Raw genomic sequence first — 15,063 nt, forward strand, 5'->3', positions numbered from 1 at the left:
GACAAAGCGACCGACCTCTTCAGGTCAGGACAACCCGACCCCTTCTCAAAGAGCTCGGCCAAGTCACAGGAAAGCCCAAACAAAGGGCCCAAATAGAGGAACACGTCCCAAATCCAAGGGCAGCCCAAGCCCGTAGAGATAAAGGCGGTTCCATTGAAAGATAAGATGACCTCACTTGAAGATAAGATAAAGATAAGATAAGATAACTAACTTATCTTATCTAGGAAGGTCATTCTACACTATTATAAATACACTGGAGCACCCAGGTATAACTCATACTCTGATTCTACTCAATACCTGCTTAATACCCTTGCTAACTTAAGCATCGGAGTCCCTTGCAGGTACCCCCACCCTCCGGGGACGAAGGATCGGCATCATCACCAAGTCTAAATGAGTCGGACTCCGCAGCTCCGACCAGCATAGAAGATCTCGTCTGAGATTGACCTCTAGTTTCAGGTAACCCTCGGAACACCGGGGAACCTGGAAGTCATCCCATCATCATGGCGGACGACTATGACAACGACCACACTTCTGATCTAGAAGATAGAACACCGCACAAAAATGCGGACGCCACACCAAAAGATACCTCCCAACTTAACAACAAGAAGAACTCTCCAAACGCAGGAGCCATGGATACACTTCAAGACCATTTAAAACAACTTGAAGGAGAAGCCCTACGTCAACGAGTGGCCGAGAAAGTCCTACAGAGGGAAATAAGGCGATGCCGGGAATTGGAGGACAAACTCCTAAAACTTGAAGCCAATATCAAAACTAAAGCCAACCGATCCTCTCCTAAGGATAGCTCCCGCAGAGAACAAGATCCGTTCACCAAGGAGATCATGAAGGCCAAAATCCTAAAAGACTTTAAACTCCCAGATATGACCTTATACGACAGCACTACAGATCCCGGCCATTATCTCAGCAATTTCAAAAGTAGAATGTACCTCACCGATGCCTCAGATGCAGTTCATTGAAAAGCCTTTCCGACTACTTTGACGAAGACAGCAATTAGATGGTTCGACAATCTACCTCCTAGGTCCATCTCAAGTTTTGACGACTTAGCCGAGAAATTTTTGGCCAGATTCTCTATCCAAAAAGACAAAGCTAAACACGCTCCAAGTCTATTAGGAATCAGGCAAGGAGAAAGGGAAACCCTTCGCAACTACATGGAAAGATTCAGCAAGACATGCCTGGACATACAGAACCTACCAACAGAGGCCGCCATCATGGACCTCATTAATGGCTTGTGAGAAGGACCTTTTAGTCAATCTATATCAAAGAAATACCCCACATCTCTGAACGAGGTGCAGGAACAAGCAGAGAAGTACATCAACATGGAGGAAAACTCCCGACTAGAAGAAACCTCGAAATTCGCCTCCCGAGATAAGGACAATGATTCCAAAAAAAAGGAAGATCGACATGGAGAGAAAATCAAAAAATACCACAATTACACTCCCCTTAGGGTGTCTCTTGTGGATGTTTACAGAGAGGTTTTCAACACTGAAAAAATACCCCTAGCTCGGCCACTCAAAGGCAAAAAAAAGAGGAGGAAATCAGGTTGAATATTGTGAATACCATCGGATCCGCGAGCATTCCACCAATGAGTGTTTTGATTTAAAAATATCATAGAAAAAACTAGTAAGAGAAGGAAAGCTATATCGATATCTGGCCACCCGTGACGATGAGCAAAGAAAAAGAAGAAGAGCAGAAGATGTTGGACAAACCGAGCGATCACCTCGTACACCAGAAAGACATGTTCACATGATACACAGCGGATTCGCCGGAGGAGGAATCTCCAAATCATCTCGCAAAAGACATCTCAAAGACGTATATCATGTCGAAGGGAAGGAGGAAGCACCCGACATCCCCGCGATTACTTTCACCAAAGAAGACGCATCGAGCATCACATCAGGAAATGACGATCCCATGGTCATCACTATTATACTGGCAAACGCAAATCTCCACCACACACTGATAGACCAGAGGAGCTCCGCCGATATCTTATTCAAAACTGCCTTCGACAAGCTTGGCTTGGAAGAAAAAGAACTCAAAGTATATCCGGATAGCCTGTTCGGACTAGGAGATACCCCGGTCCAACGGATAGGATACATCTCGCTACACACAACTTTTGGAAAAGGAATCCAGTCAAGAACACGCAAGATAGATTACATCGTAATCGACGTAAATTCAGCCTACAATGCCCTAATAGGTCAGACAATGTTCAATCAGCTCGGTGCAATAGTCTCAACCCCACATCTATGCATGAAGTTCCCAACGGTAGGGGGGATAGCTACGATAAAAGCAGATCAGAAGACGGCGCCGCTGTTACAACGAAAGTCTAAACCTCAGAGGCGGAGGAGAAGAATTCCACATAATCGAACTCGGTGGAATTCAGAGGCGGGAAGAACTCCACCCACAACCTGAAGGTGAAATAGAGAAAATCCAGATCGGGAATACCCCGGACCAAACGACCAATATCGGCACACTCCTAAAAGGAGACATAAGAGAATCACTCACACAGTTTCTATGAGATAACATCGATTTCTTTGCGTGGAAGGCCGCAGATATGCCAGGCATAAATCCCAAGTTAATGTGCCACAAGCTAGCAGTCTACCCAGGATCTCGGCCAGTGCAACAGAGGCGTAGAAAGCTGGGACCAGAACGCTCTCATGCTGTGGAAGAGCAGGTACAAGCTCTACTGGAGGCAGGTTTCATAAGAGAAGTCAAATATCCACTATGACTTGCTAACGTCGTATTGGTGAAAAAATCAAACGGGAAGTGGCGAATGTGCGCTGACTACACCGATCTCAACAACGCCTGCCCAAAAGATCCTTATCCACTCCCAAGCATCGACGCACTGGTCGATGCCTCCTCCGGATATAAATACCTCTCCTTTATGGACGCATACTCGGGATACAACCAAATCCCAATGTACCCACCCGACCAAGAGAAAACCTCATTCTTAACCCCAAAGGCAAACTACTGCTACATTGTCATGCCCTTCGGTCTTAAAAATGCGGGAGCTACTTTTCAAAGATTAATGAATAAAGTTTTTTTGGATCACATCGGTAAAATCATGGAAGCCTACGTGGACGACATGCTAGTAAAAACACGAAACGAAGAAATGTTATTATTCGATCTGACCCAAGTATTCGGCACTATAAGACGGCATGGTATGAAACTCAATCCCGCAAAATGCATCTTCGCAGTAGAAGCCGGTAAATTCTTGGGTTTTATGATCACACAGAGAGGAATCGAGGCAAACCCGGATAAATGCCGGGCCATACTCGACATGAAAAGTCTGACTTACGTCAAAGAAGTACAGCAACTCAACGGGAGATTGGCAGCCTTGTCCAGATTCTTGGCCGGATCAGCAATAAGATCTCTCCCCTTCTATGCCACTCTAAGGAAGGGAAATGAGTTTGAATGGACAGTAGACTGCGAGCAAGCCTTCCAAGATTTCAAAAAATTCTTGGGACAGCCACCTGTAATAACTCGACCACGGGAAGGAGAGCCACTCATAGTGTACCTCGCGGTCGGTAGTCGGGCGGTAGCCTCAGCACTAGTCCGAAAAGACGACAGCGGGCAACAACCCGTATACTTCATTAGCAAAGCATTACAAGGATCCGAGCTGAACTACCAGAAAATAGAAAAGTTTGCTTATGCTCTCATACTAACATCCCGATGACTTTGCCCATACTTCCAGGCCCACACCATCAAAATTCGGACCAACCAGCCCATAAAAGGGATCTTACAGAAAACAGACCTGGCGGGCAGAATCTTGCAATGGGCAGTCGAGTTGTCCGAATTTGATCTTCAATACGAAGCTCAGACGGCCATCAAATCATAATACCTGGCTGACTTCATTGCGGAATTCACGGACACACCAGAAATCCCATAGAATGGAATCTCTACGTGAATGGTTCCTCAAATAAGACGGAAAACAATGTGGGTGTGATAATTGAAAGCAACCAGGGAACCCAAACTCTCCCTCAAATTCGGATTCCCTGCCTCAAACAATCAAGCAGAATATGAGGCACTACTAGCTGGTTTGAAGCTGGCTAGGGAGGTTGGAGCTCAAAAGCTTATCATCTTTAGCAACTCACAGATAGTTACTTCACAAATAGTAGAAAGCTACCAAGCCAAAGACCCCATCATGAAAAAATACGTGGACAAAACCAGAGAACAGCTCAGACAATTCAGAGAATATGAAGTCCGTCACATACCCCGAGAACAGAATGCCCAAGCCGACACACTCTCAAAACTAGCCAGCACCAAACCAGGGGGCAATAATAGAAGTCTCATCCAAGAAATTCTACAGAATCCATCAATCTCAGAAGAATAAAAAATCCTGGCCATAACAGGTCGCGATCAAGGATGGATGACTCCCATAATTAACTACCTCAAAACAGAAGCACTCCCCACAGAGGAAAAGGAGGCAAAGAGGTTGAAACGGGAGACACAATATTATACTATCATAAATAATACTCTATACAAAAGAGGGATTTCAATACCACTGCTAAAATGCGTACCGACTTCCAGTACAAAGGAAGTCCTAGAAGAAGTACACAATGGCATTTGTGGCAATCACCTCGGAGCGCAGGCACTCGCTAAAAAAGTACTTCGGGCAGGATTTTATTGGCCAACTTTACAAAAGGAAGCCATTAAATTTGTAAAGACATGTCCATCATGTCAAAAACATGCCAACTTTCACATCGCCCCACCAGAGGAACTCATCAGCGTGACCTCACCTTGGCCATTCACAAAATGGAGACTCGATCTTCTCAGACCTTTTCCTCAAGGATCGGGACAAGTCAAATTTCTCATAGTGGGAATAGACTACTTCACAAAGTGGATTGAGGCAGAACCCCTAGCTAATGCCACTGCTCAAAGAAGTCGAAAATTCCTATATAGAAGCATCGTCATAAGGTTGGGGTTCCATACTCAATCACCACAGACAATGGTACTCAGTTCACAGATGCAGGCTTCAGAAAGCTAGCGGCCGACCTAAATATAAGACAACAATTCACCTCTGTTGAACATTCCCAAGCCAATGGACAAGCTGAAGCTGCCAACAAAGTCATACTGGCTGGGCTAACGCGGAGGTTACAGGATGCAAAGGGATCCTGGCCCGAGGAGCTCCCACAGGTCTTATGGGCATACCGAACAACGCCACATTCCACCACAAAGGAATCACCCTTCCGATTAGCATATGGAATGGAGGCAATGATCCCAGTAGAGATTGAAGAAAGGTCGCCCCAGTGATCAACTATAGCGAAGAAGCCAATTCTCAACTTCAAAGGGAAGAGCTCGACCTACTTCCGGAAGTCCGAAAAAGAGCTCGGATAAGGGAAGAGGCATTAAAATGACGAATGGCATCCAGATACAATCAAAAGGTAATACAGTGAGCCTTTGCTAAGGACGACCTCATTCTAATCCGAAATGACATTGGAACAACTCGCCCTGAAGAAGGAAAGCTAGCAGCAAACTAGAAAGGACCCTACCGTGTCATAGAAGGGCTAGGAAAGGGCTACTACAGGCTTTCCGAACTCGACGGGTGAGAGCTTCCTAGGTCATGGCACGCCTGCAACCTAAGAAGGTACTATAGTTAGGGATGATAAAGGATCTTGGGACAAGGCACACTCTTTTTGCTGAAAAGGTTTTTTAATGAGGCACCAAGCCAAGACCTACAAATCACTCGACTTAGGGAATTAACCCCTCGCATGTATATATTTGCATTCTCTTTTAATAAAATCTGTTTAGATCTTCTACAAATGCTCAAGCCACATTACTCTGAAACATTCATCGTTTGATTATAAAGCTATAGATCGACAGAAAGTGAAAATCAAATTCACACCGCGATCGCGATAAAGACCAAAGATGAAAACCAAATTCATTAAAAGGTCGACCAAGCGAGGGTTAAAACCCAATCTCTACAAAATTGGCAAAGGTGAAAACAGAATAATGCAAGAAGTTATAGAAAGTGATCCATAGAAAGGACCTGACGAGGTCCTAATAAAATGGATTGCTATAAAATAACTTAAAGACTGGCTGGCATAAAGAAGTCGGACCAGCCACAATAACCGAAATTATTAGTAAAGCCCTAGAAAGAGGTCTGGCCAACCCTATAAAAGAGGATTACTATAACTTAGAAAAGCCCGACATGATGAATTCGGACTCCCATGACCAAGTTACAAAGATAATTCCTGAAAGAGACCTGAAAAAGGTCCAAAAAAGAGGATTACCAAGTAACTCGACAGGGCCCGACATGACGAAGTCGGCCCAAAGTATATAAGTTATAAAAGTAATCTCTGAAAGAGATCTGAACAAGATCTGTTCCGAGGGTTACCTGAAACTAGAGGTCGATCTCGGACGAGATCTTCTATGCTGGTCGGAGCTGCGGAGTCCGATCTGATGATGGTGGTCGGAGTCGCTGTGTCCGACTCGTTGGAATTGGTGATGATGCTAATCCTTTGTCCCTGGAGGGTGGGGGGTACCTGCAAGGGACTCCAATGCTTAAGTTAGCAAGGGTATTAAGCAGGTATTGAGTAGAATCAGAGTATGAGTTATACCTGGGTGCTCCAGTGTATTTATAATGGCGTAGGGTGATCTTCTTAGATAAGATAAGTTAGTTATCTTATCTTATCTTTATCTTATCTTCAAGTGAGGTCATCTTTATCTTCAAGGAAACCGCCCTTCTCTCTGTAGGCTTGGGCTGCCTTAGGATTTGGGGCGTGTTCCTCTATTTGGGCCCTTCTTTGGGCTTTCCTGGTGACTTGGCCAAGCTCTTTGGAAAGAGGTCGGGTTGCCCTGACCTGAAGAGGTCGGTCGCTTTGTCTGTCAAACATCCCGGGTCAGACAGCTTGACCCAGGGTATGAATAGTGCCCCTGCTCAAGCTTGGTCTTTATCTGGATGTCGAGTCTTGGACTTCGAGCCTGCTCGGGTAAAGCCGAACTCGAGCATTTTGTCGCTTTATCTTTGTAGAGCTCCTTTTCGAATGCGGAACGTTTCTACTTCTTTAAAAGCGCGCGCTTTTGCATTTAGCGCTCTAGTTTTGGAAATGTGCAAGGGTTTAACACCCTCATTAATGGGCTTTTAATGCTCCGCTTTCTCTGGGTCTCTTTATTTTTAAACTTCGCATTTGAAAAATGGTTTCTCTTCTTCGTAACCTTCTTTCTCTCTTTTCTGTTTTTCTCTGTGATTTTCTCATTTCCTTCTGTGACGTTTGCTTGGCGATCGTGGGTGCTCTTCTTACTTTTGACGATTACTCTTGGTCTCTTCGTCTTTGCTCTCCGCGCGCTTCTCCTTTTTAAGGTTGGTTCGTCTTCTCTTTTTGCTTGCATTGTTCTACTTCCTGGTGCAGTAGGGTTTTTGCTTGAGTGTATATTTGGGAAAGTTTGAACCTTTTCGCTTTTCTGTATTTTGTTGTTGCGTTTTCTGGCTTTTTCTTCTCTGATGTTCCCTAGGCAGTTTGAAGCATCCTAAGGCTTTTGTATGTTGTTGTCTGATTCATTTGATTTTTGAAAAAGATTGCGCCTTTATTTGTTTTTCTGTTTGGCCGTTTGGCATGTTCTTGCTGTTGGGTGGAATGAGGTTGTAATTTCTGTCAGCGCTTATTTTGATGACTTTATTTGCTTTTGTTGGGATGTGAAAAGATGTAGGCTTGTAGGCTTCCCTGAATCTTCTTTCTGCCTCCAAAGGATGCCCCTGGAACCTTTTGGATTGGGTCCTGGGGTTTCTTTTTCTTGCTTTTCCTGGTTTCTCTGACACCTATATGCTTTAGTTTTGTGAGTTGCCTCCGTTTGTTGCCTCCGTTTATGCCCAAGTTGTTCAATTAGTGTCCGAGGTGTTTTTTGAGTAATCCAATCTTCTTTTCTTTATTGTAGGACTAGTTGGTCTTATGGCTTCTCGCAAGAATATTGTTGAGACGTCTTCCCGAGTCCTTGAGGGCATGGTCGATTAGGTAGATTCAATGGTTCTTTTATGTCTTTCAGTGGTGGATTCCGACTTCTGTAGAGAGCTGCGAAAACACCATAGGGTCTGTGGTAGTGGTGCCCAGGGAGGGAATTACGAGCTGGTAGCGCCTGATTTCAATGAGAGAGTTTGTTTTCCTACTTCTGTTGAGGGGGAGCGTCCCTACTTTTATGCTTATGAATACTTCTTTAGTCTGTTGGACATTACTTTTCCTTTTTCCGCTTTTGAGACCAACCTGTTGTGGTCTTGTAACATTGCTCCATCCCAGCTTCATCCCAATTCGTGGGGTTTTATAAAAAATTTTCAGCTGCTGTGTCAAGAGTTAAGCATCAAGCCTTCTCTAACTCTTTTCCTCTATTTGTTTGTTTCGGCCAAGCTTGGGGCCTCTTAAAAAAAGAAAGCTTCTTGGGTTTCCTTTAGATCTGCCCAAGGGCACAAGGTCTTTGCCATGTATGATGAGTCCTTTAAGGATTTTAAAAACTATTTCTTTAAAGTACGAGCTGTCGAGGGGGTTCGCCCCTTTTTTCTTGATGAAAATGATGAACCTGCTTTTCCTCTTGAGTGGCAAAAGAATGTCATAGTGTCTCGGTATACTTGGGAGATGTTGGACGGGGTCGAACATGCCTTTGTGAGCGTATTGGAGGATATTTGGGGGGAGCCTCCGCATCTGGATACTAAGAAATTTCTGGGGGACCCCTCTTTGGTCCGAAAAGTGTTGGGTATTGACTGACGTGCTATTTTATTCTATTTTATCCCTGTGATCCATGACTTTTATTTGCTGATTCTGTTTTTTATATTTTTCAGAAATGTCGAAAAATAACGACTCCATGAAAGCTTTCAAAAAAGCCAGGAAGGCAGCTGCTGCACAAAACATCTCGGTCAAGGCAGCAGGGAAGGGATCTTCTCAAACCACCATGAAACCGCCTGTACCAGGTTCCCCTGGGCAGAGGAGGGTGATCCCTACTCCTCGGGTTTGCCTGGTAGATCCTCCACAAACTTCTACTGCTGCTTCTGGTGCTCCTTCCTCAAAAAGGCAGAAAACAAATGAGCCCTTTAACCTTGATGCCCCGGATTTTGATGTTGTCGAGTTTGTCGACCAACAAGTTGCCCCTTACGGTGCGCTTTCTATGGATGATGTGTCCCTTCTTCAGCATTTAGACTTCATCACCAGAAACAGTGTGAAGATGGCACATATGGGTGCGGCTATTTTCCGAACTGTTCAGGGTATCCCGATTCATGCTATGAAGTATTTCATGGAAGAGGCTAAATCGGAATTTGATCGGATCAAGGGTCTGAAGGAGGAATTGGAGGTGAAGTTGGCGAAGGTAGAAAAGGAACTGGAGGGTGAGAAGGCTAGCTCTATCACCTTGGCGGCTTCCTTGAAGTTGGCTGAGGATATGGCATTGAAGCACAAGGATAGCTATGTCTCAGCTTATAGGGAGTTGGTGCATCTCCGAGATGACTTGGAAACTTCTCGGGTTAATTATGCCGAGCTCCAGGGTCACCTTGTGGGCAGCGTGACTGTCCCCTATGAGAACCTGATGGAGCAGTTCCGGATTGTTGCCCCTGATGCCGATTTGACTCTCGTTAGTCTTGATAACGTAGTAAAGGATGGCAAGATTGTCCCGGATGATCCCGATGATGACATTGAACCTCCTCATGCGCCTCCTCTTAAAGCTTCTGCTATGCTAGTTTCTTCAGCCTCATCGACCGTAGTTGAGCCAAATCCTGATTGTCAGATCTTGAATCAAGGCGACGGGACAGTGGATGCGGTGCCTCTCCAGACTCATCCTCCTTCACTCTATGTTGATGCCACTAGTGGAGGACCTCCGAATTCTTTTTAATTATCTTTGGTATATTTTGGTATAGCCCGGCCTGTGGGCTTTTGAACTTTTTATTTTGTAAAGCCTGCTTCTGACTTTAGGTACTTCTCCAGTTGCTTTCGCTTTAGCAACTTTATTTTCGTTAAACAAAGTAGTCACCAGACTTGATGGTTTCTTGAGTTTGTTACTGCGACTTGTGTTTGGATTGGACCTTTATTTGCTTTATGTTTGTAGCCTGACTTCTTGTTAAGTCTGAATCCACCTTGTGTGTTGGTCTTCTTTCTTTGTCCCGAAGTTATCTTCAACAATCCATTTCTGTTAGACCTTTTCTGAGGCCTTTTCTGAGGTCTCTCATTAGGATTTGCTTTTTGAGGTTTTCGGGTGGCCATCATGTCGAGCTTTTATGAGTCCTTTCTGTAATTTTCTTACCTGGTACTTGTTCAATTCTCTTTTCAGAGATTACTTGATAACCCTTTGTCTTTTGTGCCGACTTCGTCATGTCAGGTTCTTCTGAGTTATTTTCTGTAGCTTTATTTTTCTGGACCGACTTTGTCACGTTGAGCCCTTGTCGAGTTACTTGATAATCCTCTTTTTTGGACCTTATTTTAGGTCTCTTTCAGGGATCGTCTTTTTGTAGCTTTATTTTTCTGGACCGACTTTGTCACGTCGAGGCCTTGTCGAGTTACTTGATAATCCTCTTTTTTGGACCTTATTTTAGGTCTCTTTTAGGGATCTCTTTTTGTAGCTTTATCTTTCCGGAACGACTTTGTCACGTCGAGCCCTTGTTGAGTTACTTGATAATCCTCTTTTTTGGACCATATTTTAGGTCTCTTTTAGGGATCGTCTTTTTGTAACTTTATCTTTCTGGACCGACTTTGTCACGTCGAGCCCTTGTCGAGTTACTTAATAATCCTCTTTTTTGGACCTTGTTCAGGTCTCTTTCAGGGATTTATCTTTTGTAACTTTATCTTTTCAGGCCGACTTTGTCACGTCGGGCCCTGTCGAGTTACTTGATAATCCTCTTTCTTAGACCTTGTTCAGGTCTCTTTCAGGGATTATTTTTTGTAACTTTTTTGTAGGAGTCCGACTTCCTCATGTCGGGCTCTTCGAAGTTATAGTAATCCTCTTTTATAGGGTTGGCCAGACCTCTTTCCAGGGCTTTACTTATAACTTGGGTTGTTGTGGCTGGTCCGACTTTTTGTGCCGGCCAGTCTTTAAGTTATTTTATAGCAATCTATTTTATTAGGTCCTCATCAGGTCCTTTCTATGGATCACTTTCTATAACTTCTTGCATTATTCTGTTTTCATCTTTGCCGATTTTGTAGAATTTGGGTTTTTAGCCCTCGTTTTTATCGTGATCGCGCAATGAATTTGGTTTTCACTTTCTGTCGATCTGTAGCTTTACAATCGAGCGATTAATGTTTTCAGAATAATACGACTTGAGCGTTTATAGAGAATCTAGACAAATTTTATTAAAAGAAAATACAAATATACATGAGGAGTTAATTTCCTAAGTCAGGTGATTTGTAGGTCTTGGCAGGGCGCCTCGTTAAAAAACCTTTTTCAGGAAAAAGAGTGTGCTTTGTCCAAGATCTTTTATCATCCCTAGCTATAGTACCTTCTTAGGTTGCAGGCGTGCCATGATCTAGGAAGCTCTCGCCCGTCGAGTTCGGAAAGCTTGTAGTAGCCTTTTCCTGGTACTTCTATGACTCGGAAGGGTCCCTTCCAGTTTGCTGCCAGCTTTCCTTCTCCAGGTCGAGTCGTTCCTATATCGTTTCGAATTAGGATGATGTTGTCTTCAGCGAAGGCCCGCTGTATTACTTTTTAGTTGTATCTGGAAGCCATTCGTCGTTTCAACGCTTCTTCCCTTATCTGAGCTCTTTCTCAAATTTTTGGAAGTAAGTCGAGCTCTTCCCTTTGGAGTTGGGAATTGGATTTTTCACTATAATGGATTACTCTGGGTGATCCTTCTTCGACCTCCACTGGGATCATCGCCTCCATTCCGTAAGCTAATCGGAAAGGTGACTCCTTTGTCGTGGAATGTGGAGTCGTTCGATATGCCCATAGGACTTGTGGGAGTTCTTCGGCCCAGGCTCCCTTTGCATCCTGTAATTTTCGTTTTAACCTTACTAATATAACTTTGTTAGCAGCTTCAGCTTGCCCATTGGCTTGGGGGTGCTCAACAGAGGTGAATTGTTGTTTTATATTCAGGTCGGCCGCTAGTTTTCTGAAGCCTGCGTCTGTGAACTGGGTACCATTGTCTGTAGTGATGGATTGTGGAACTCTGAACCTTGTGATGATGTTTCTATATAGGAATTTTCGACTTCTTTGAGCTGTGGCGTTAGCTAGGGGTTCTGCCTCGATCCATTTTGTGAAGTAGTCTATTCCTACTATGAGGAATTTGACTTGTCCTGATCTTTGAGGAAAAGGTCCGAGGAGATCGAGTCCCCATTTTGCAAATGGCCAAGGTGAGGTTACGCTGATGAGTTCCTCTGGCGAAGCGGTGTGGAAGTTGGCATGCTTTTGACATGGCGAACATGTCCTTACAAATTCTGTGGCTTCTTTTCGTAGCGTTGGCCAATAGAATCCTGTCCGAAGCACTTTTTTGGAGAGTGCTTGCGCTCCGAGGTGATTGCCACAAATGCCAATGTGTACTTCTTCTAGGATATCTTTAGTGTTAGAAGTCGGCACGCATTTCAACAATGATGTTGAAATCCCTCTTTTGTATAAAGTATTATTTATGATGGTGTAGTATTGTGCTTCCCGTTTTAACTTCTTTGCCTCTTTCTCATCTGTAGGGAGGGCCTCTGTTGTGAGGTAATTAATTATGGGGGTCATCCATCCCTGATCGCGACCTGTTATGGCCAGGACCTTTTCTTCTTCTGAGATTGATGTATTCTGTAGAATTTCTTGGATAAGGCTTCTATTGTTGCCTCCTGGTTTGGTGCTGGCTAGTTTTGAGAGTGCATCGGCCCGGACATTCTGTTCTTGGGGTATGTGTATCTCATACTTTCTGAGTTGTCCGAGCTGTTCCCTGGTTTTGTCCATGTACTTTTTCATAGTGGGATCTTTGGCTTGGTAGCTGCTTATTATTTGTGAAGTGACTACCTGTGAGTCGCTGAAGATGATAAGTTTTTAAGCTCCAACCTCCCTAGCCAGCTTCAAACCAGCTAGTAGTGCCTCATATTCTGCTTGATTGTTTGAGGCAGGGAACCCAAATTTGAGGGAGAGTTCGATTTGGGTCCCCTGGTCGCTTTCAATTATTACGCTTGCGCCACTTCCCATTTTATTTGAGGAGCCGTCCACGTATAGATTCCATTATGTGGGGATTTCCGGTGTGTCCGTAAATTCCATAATGAAGTCGGCCAGATATTAAGATTTGATGGCCGTCCGAGCTTCGTATTGGAGTTCGAATTCGGACAACTCGACTGCCCATTGCAAGATTCTGCCTGCCAAGTCTGTTTTTTGTAAGATTCCTTTTATGGGCTGGTTGGTCCGAATTTTAATGGTGTGAGACTGGAAATATGGGCGAAGTCATCGAGATGTTATTATGAGAGCGTAAGCGAACTTTTCTATTTTCTAGTAGTTCTGCTCGGACCCTTGTAACGCTTTGCTGATAAAGTATATGGGTTGTTTCCCACTGTTGTCTTCTCGGACCAGTGCTGAGGCTATTGCCCGATTTCCCACTGCGAGGTACAAGATGAGTGGTTCTCCTTCCGTGGCCGACTTAATATAGGTGGCTGTCCCAGAAATTTTTTGAAGTCTTGGAAGGCTTACTCACATTCAACTGTCCATTCAAACTCCTTTCCCTTCCTTAGAGTGGCGTAGAAGGGGAGAGATCTTATTGCGGATCCCGCCAGGAATCTGGACAAGGCAGCAAACTGCCCATTGAGTTGTTGTACCTCTTTGATACAAGTCGGGCTTTTCATGTCGAGTATGGCCCTGCACTTGTCTGGGTTTGCCTCGATTCCTCTCTGTGTGATCATAAAACCCAAGAATTTACCAGCTTCTACTGCGAAGGTACATTTTCTGGGATTGAGTCGCATGCCGTGTCGTCTTATGGTGTTGAATACTTGTGTCAGGTCGGATAATAACATCTCTTCATTTTGCGTCTTCACTAGCATGTCGTCTACGTAGACCTCCATGATCTTTCCGATGTGATCCGAAAAAACTTTGTTCATTAATTTTTGGTAAGTGGCTCCCGCGTTTTTAAGACCGAAGGGCATAACAATGTAGCAGTAATTTGCCTTTGGGGTTAAGAAAGAGGTTTTTTCTTCGTCGGGTGGGTACGTTGGGATATCCCGAGTATGCGTCCATAAAGGAGAGGTATTTGTATCCGGAGGAGGCATCTACCAGTGCGTCGATGTTTGGGAGCAGATAAGGATCTTTCGGGCAAGCTTTGTTGAGATCGGTATAGTCGGTGCACATTCTCCACTTCCCATTTGACTTTTTTACCAAAACGACATTAGCAAGCTATAGCGGGTATTTGACTTCTCATACGAAGCTTGCCTCCAGTAGAGCTCGTACCTGTTCTTCCACTGCTTGAGAGCGTTCTGGTCCTAGCTTTCTGCGCCTTTGTTGTACCGGCCGAGATCCTGGGTAGACTGCTAGCTTGTGGCACATTAGTTTGGGATCTATGCCTGGCAAGTCTGCGGCCTTCCACGCAAAGAGGTCCGCGTTGTCGCGTAGAAACTGTATGAGTGATTCTTTTATGTCCCCTTTTAGGAGTGTGCCAATGTTGGTTGTTTGGTCCGGGGTGTTCTCGATCTGGATTTTCTCTATTTCTCCTTCAAGTTGTGGGCGGAGCTCCTCCCGCCTCCGAACTCCACCGAGCTCGATTGTGTGGAATTCTTCTCCTCTGCCTCTGAGGTTAGACTTACGTTGTAACAGCGGCGCGTGACAAACCCCATTTTGATGGTTTATCTTGTATTGATTTTTGGGGATTTTATAACCTTTTACCCACATTTATTCAATGAAATAGCATGGTTTTATAACTTCTCCTTTAATTGTGCTTAAGAGTGAAAACATGCTTTTTAGGTCTTAAAATGAATAAATTTAATTCTCCTTGATTCCATTAGATGCCTTGATATGTTTGTTAAGTGATTTAAGGTTTAGGAGGCAAAGATTGGATCAAGGGAATGAGGAAAGAAGCATGAAAAGTTGGAGAACTCATGAAGAAATGAAAGAACCGGAAAGCTGTCAAGCCGACCTCTTCGCACTTAAACAACCATAACTTGAGCTACAGAGGTCCAAATGATGCGGTTC

The sequence above is a fragment of the Arachis duranensis genome, chromosome 10, assembly GCF_000817695.3.
Source record: "Arachis duranensis cultivar V14167 chromosome 10, aradu.V14167.gnm2.J7QH, whole genome shotgun sequence".
Taxonomy (NCBI): Eukaryota; Viridiplantae; Streptophyta; class Magnoliopsida; order Fabales; family Fabaceae; genus Arachis; species Arachis duranensis.